Below are 6,000 nucleotides of genomic sequence, written 5' to 3' on the forward strand. Positions count from 1 at the left end.
AATTCAGTTGGGTACACTTGAATCCTCTTAGCTTCTAGCATCCATAAATTCAAGGCGTCCCAGAAATTTCAATTTGCTGTGAGCTTCTCTGGTTGCCATTGTACTCCATCCAATCTCACCATCTATAGCGGCATTAGCCGCAAATGGGCTTGCATTTAGAGCCGTTATGCATCTCTCCAGGCCCTCCCTAGTCGTGGCTGAATAACAAATGACCTCGTTTGCATACGTCATTGTTGGTACGGCTACACTCTTCCAAAGTGTACGGCTGACCGAGTATTTGTTGTAGGACCGCTCGGCTAGGTTACGAACTACCCACCGCATTGTGTTTCCCTTTCCAGCCACTATCTTTTCCATGGTACTCAAAAAAAGGCCGAACAAATGTCAAGTAGCTTCTGTAAGTCGTCAGGGTGATTTGCGAAGAGTACAATGTCGTCCGCATAAAAAAGGCAAGACACACAGAGGTCCTTATTTTTTGGAGGACACCTAGGAAGTATAGCTCCATAACCAGAAACTTGTAGTGACTGGGCTAGGTCATCAAGGTATACTGTGAACAGGGTGGCAGATAACGGGGAGCCTTGGCGTAAACCAACCCTACTCGATAATTCAGTAGTCGCAATCCCCTCCAGATAGTATGTGTGATCTCAGGGTAATAGGAATAGCCTTGGAGGAAAGACATTCCCACAGTTTAGACCTATCGACGCTGTCAAAAGCTTTCCTCAGATCCAGGAAAGCAATTTCCAGGCGTAGATCCATTTTCATGGTCAATTAAATTAACTGCATGATGACAAACAAATGATCGCCAGTTCGTCGGTCCTTTCGAAAACCTCCTTGGGGCTCACAAATTAAATTATAATCCTCCAGAAAGTTAGTAAGGTGATTCTTCAGTAACATTGCATACACCTTATACATTTCTGAGGTGACAGTAATGGGGCGGTAGGAGTCGAGCTCCAGAGCATTTTTGCCTTTCCCTTTATAGATTAGAGTCACTCGTGCACAAAGCCAGGATAGTGGCGCCACTTTACTTCTCTTAATAGAATTCATTATACTACACAGAGACAGGTGAGCGTTAGGACCCAGAGCTTTCAGACTTTCAGATTAGACTCCGTCCGGGCCTGCTGCCTTCCCCGTTTTTAAAGTACCCAGCACCTTATTCAATTCCATAACTGAGAATTCATCGTCACAAAGGGGAGCTTTCGCTTCAGTGCCTGAGCAGCTATAGTTGAGGGGGCGGGAGTAGTGGGGCCGACTGTGGGGCTGAGTAGTTCATTCTCTAGATCTTTGATATATACTCTGTGATTCTCAGAGCAACCACCTTCTTTTCCCATTCTTCGCTCTAACTCCTTAAAAACCTTTTCTGCCACCGCCCCCTGCTTCCTAATTTTTTCACGTAACGCCAGAACTTCTTTCCTTTGTATTTTGCCGCCCTTTCGATATCTCGTTCCATTTTTAAGTTCACCAGTCTAATTTCACGTGATACTACGGATTTCGCGTTGGCTTTTGCGGCTTTATAGGCAAGCCAGAGGTCTCGTACAGAGTAAGTATATGCTCCTCTAGCAACAGCTGCCTTTTTCTAAGTTTGATTGCTTCCCCAACTGACTTGTTCCACCACTTCTTTGGCAGTATGTTATTCTTAAAGGGGCTCCAAAGTTCGGTGGCAAAAAAAAAGAAAATTGAGCATGCGTTTCCTTCCCCCCAACCCCTCACTCGGCCTTAACAGAGGCGGGCAGAGTTAACCGTAAATTTCGCACTTTACTGACTTTACACACATTTTGCCACCGAACTTTGGAGCCCCTTTAATGAGCGGGGCTGGCTGTCTCTTTTTAACGTGCCTCCCATTGACTTTAGCAGTAATTGGACGAAATTATCATACGACTGATCACTCGTTCCCATAGCCTCTTCCATGGCCAACTGGAATAGTTTCATATTTTCTTCAATATCCAATTCCCAAAAAGTCCTTGAATTGGGTTTCAGGTCGAGGCAATTGGGTTTTGTAACTTCAACTTGTGGCGACTCACGAATTGCTTCCAAAAATAGACGGTTATGGTCGCTACCAACACTCTTTACACCAAGCTCATCGATTTCCATTTTCGTAAAGAAATGTGCTAGTTCTTCGCTGTAGAGAATGTACTCTACTGTTGTACGATATCCCTCATTGTGCCATGTATACATTCCACTACAAATTGGAGCCAAGTTATTCATTATTAGGCCAAAACTTTCAGCAAACAGTTTCACCTGCCGGCCCTTTGGATCTTCCTTCCCACACTCCGCAATATGCACATTGAAATCGCCCATTATACAGACTTTGTAACCGTTCATGACTGCTTCTGTGACGTCCCTACTGAGGCATTCATAAATAATACTGTTCAACTTTTTGGCTGCTGTAAAAATTCCCACAGCAAAATACACTAGAGCGAAAAGAATATTTAGCAAATTTTCAAAGTAGAACCACACGTGGTCTGTGCAAGTTTTGTGTAGCATAAGGGGCACAGAAACAGGGGCCATCACGCCAATCTCTCCACCTTTCTTCTCACGGCCCTGGCGGTTATTTCCTAGCCATTGCACACCTTTGGGTAAGTTAGGATTTGGCTCCGTCCCGCAGATGTGTTTCTGCTAGCGCGAAGAAAGTCAGCTTAACTCCTGCCATAATAGATGATAGCTCCTGCATCTTTTGTTCCGATGCACCACCCGGGGACGTTGCACAGGCTGGACGATCTTTAGGATGGACATTGCATTGGGTGGAAAATGTATTTTTGCTGGACCAGTCGTAGGTTGAAAATGTCGTACGCTGGAACACTCATAGGATGGAAATGTCGCAGGATGGAAGCTGCATTGGATGGAAATGACGTTTGCTGGAGACGTACTAGGTGGGAAATGGCATAGGCTGGAAGCGGCGTAGGTTGGAACCGTTGTAGGATGGAAATGACGTTGGATGGAAAGGGCGTTGGATGGAAAGGGCGTTGGATGGAAAGGGCGTTGGATGGAAAGGGCGTTGGATGGAAAGGGCGTTGAATGGAGACGGCGTAGGATGGAAACATCTCAGGGTGGAAATAGCGTACGCTGGAACCGACACTTTGGTACTAAACTACTCAGTAGGGGGTTTCCTACTATTTCCATGCAATGTTCGCGGTTACATCTCAAAAGTTCCTGTTTATTGTCTATATAATAAAACACTTAAGACCCTTTCGTCGGGGATTTTTCCCGGCGGTCTAACGTGACATTGCCAATGGTAATTTCTCCGTCCGCTGCTCTCAATTTTCAAGTTATGTTGCCGCCCCAAGACATCACTTGAGGCCGAATTTTTCATCCGCGGTCTAACGTGCAATCGCCGAAGGTAGTTTCTCCGTCCTCCGTTGCGTTTCGTTTCAGTTTTCAAGTTAGGTTGGCACTCCAAGACCAGTCTTTCTAAGGCATTCTCTGTCTATTTGGTCCGAGTTTCGCGTCATTTTTTTTGCTCGAAGACCTATCGGTACGAGCTATTTGTAAGTTTTTAAAGGTGCTCCAAAGTTCGGTGGCAAAATGTGTGTAAAGTCAGTAAAGTGCGAAATTTAAGGGTGACTCTGCCCGCCTCTGCCCATATTAGTCTATTTTCTACGGACCCTGGCCTCTGCCAAGGCCGAGTGAGGGGTGGGGGGAATGAAAAGCATGCTCAATTTACTTTTTTTTGCCACCAAAATTTAAATCCCCGACTAAAACAATTGACCTATTACATAAATAATGAAAAATACATAAATGAATAATATGCGATTTAGTATGGCCAATCTTCGTCGTCATAGGGTGAATAGGGGTTACTGGCTGGAGCTCGTCAGGGCCGTGCAGAGGTATCGTGAGGCCCGCGGCAAAAGTTACTGGCGGGCCCTTCAATTTGCATCCGACCCCTCCAGCCCTGAAAACTTTTCCAAAGTTATCATGATTTGCATCACCCCCTTGAGCATTCAACGCGTTTTCAATCGTTCTGATTTGCATCACTGCGCTCGAGCTTTTTTGATGGGCCCTACAGCTACGGGCCTCCTTAACAATCCATCGTGGGCACTTTTCAGCCAGGCCCCGGGGATTTGCTCCCCCCCCCCCCCCTGCACGGCCCTGGAGCTCGTCACATTCCAAGTTCAAACCGAGGGTTGCAGCTGAATTTTAACACCCTTGAATTTGTAAAATTATGTTTTATTATTATTTAGATGAGATTTAAACGCGTAGCTATATTTTAGCGTCTGAAATCCGTTGTTTGGGATTTCGAAATATTAGCTTTCTTCCGGCCGTTAGGCGTCTCTCCGCTCAGGATTTTTTTTTAAATTCCGGGTGTCGCTTTTCACTGTTTTCAGTTGGAGTTTCATATCAAAAGGGACGGTAGTCCCTATGCAAGGTCCGGGTATAGAGTAGAGCACCTACTCGAGCACTTGCTATATTATCTCGAGTCAGAATGAAGCCGATTTTACCCCCTCGTATCTCAAAAACTATAGGTCGTATCAAAACAAGTGATGTATCGTTTGAAAGGTTACAGGAACGCGACAAACATATACGAATTCCATCGAACAGGGTTGAGGCGACGTTTCGTAGTAATGGGGCAAAGTAAGGCTTAATTTTTCTTCTTCTTCTTCTTCCATCTTCTCCTCGCAGACCGCTCTACAGCAAATACTACTGAACCGATTTAAATGAAATTTGGTAAACAGTTTCAAATTAAGCTCCCATTGTGTCCTTCCAAAGGAGAAGTTCATATCTGGTATAGTTCTTGAGCTACGGCGACAAATGTACAGTTTAGCGAGTCGGTAACGAAACCATGGAGTAATAAACACATAAGAAGTACTAAACCGGAGCGACCATCGATTTAAAAAAATTAATGCAAAAGGTTTGAGGGTTGATTCTAGGTGAAAACGTGGCGCTGTGTACGAAAAAATAGTCTTAAAGGTTAAAATGCCCGCTATGACGGATATACTTGAAAACTATGTATGCAACATATTTATAGGTGGATTGTAGAAAAAAAGGGGCGCTGAGTTCGACAACAATAATCTTGCGAGTGTCAGGTGTTGACCGTGTTGGTAATTGTCCGCCATAGGGCTTGTCGTCGATAAATAAGTCCAGTTTATGACGTTTATGGGAATATAATTAAAGAAATAGATTAAACATTCGAATGCTACTGATTTATAGGTTGTTTCTAAGTGAAAGAGGTGCAGTGAGTTCCAAGTGTCTCGCCAGTGTCAGGGTGGGCAGTGTGCCGCCAGAGGGCGATAAACCATGCCAATGAGTAATAAACACAGTACAAAACGTGTAAAGTTTAATAAAAATCGTACAAGCCTATTTATTAACATTAAAAAATGAATTAAAGAGCATAATGACGTCACGTTTTCAAAAAATTAAAGTAAACAATATCTACACGTACACAATGTTGGCGAAAGAGCTAGGCAGTTCTCAATATTCCAAATAGGTAAAAGTTCACTTTCCAATTTTGTTTATAAACATTATTTCCGCTTTGTTACGATTAAAGGTATTATAATAACTTCACTTCTATTGTTATAAACAAAAAAGCGTAAAATCCACCCAAAAACCATTCGGTTAAAAATTGCAAGGTCCTTTAAACAAAAACGTCACGTCCTATATTACTCTATGCCATAAAAGTAATGAAATCAAATAACGGGCAAGATCTGTAATTATATTTCCATAAACGTCATAAACTGGACTTATTTATCGACAAGTGATGTGCTCTGAAGTAATATGCTAGACCTTGCGCGTCCTAAGTGTTTTAATGCTCAAGTTAAAATCCTTTGTACAACCATAAAACATTTCAAAGAGAATTCATGGCTAATATTAGAATCGCAGTGTATCAAATATATTGTTTAGATCGAAATATATTATCTTCTTTGTTTAAATTTACTCTTTTACCTTAAAACCATAATTAAATAAAGCAGACAAGTTGTTGACTGCAGTAATTACGTCACTGCAGTCAACAACTTGTCTGCTTTCAGTAATTTGCCAGTTTCAGTAGTCGCACCGCCACCTATCTATAATGTA

The sequence above is a fragment of the Leiobunum rupestre genome, chromosome 7 (assembly GCF_980474605.1).
Source record: "Leiobunum rupestre chromosome 7, qqLeiRupe1.1.hap1, whole genome shotgun sequence".
Taxonomy (NCBI): domain Eukaryota; kingdom Metazoa; phylum Arthropoda; class Arachnida; order Opiliones; family Sclerosomatidae; genus Leiobunum; species Leiobunum rupestre.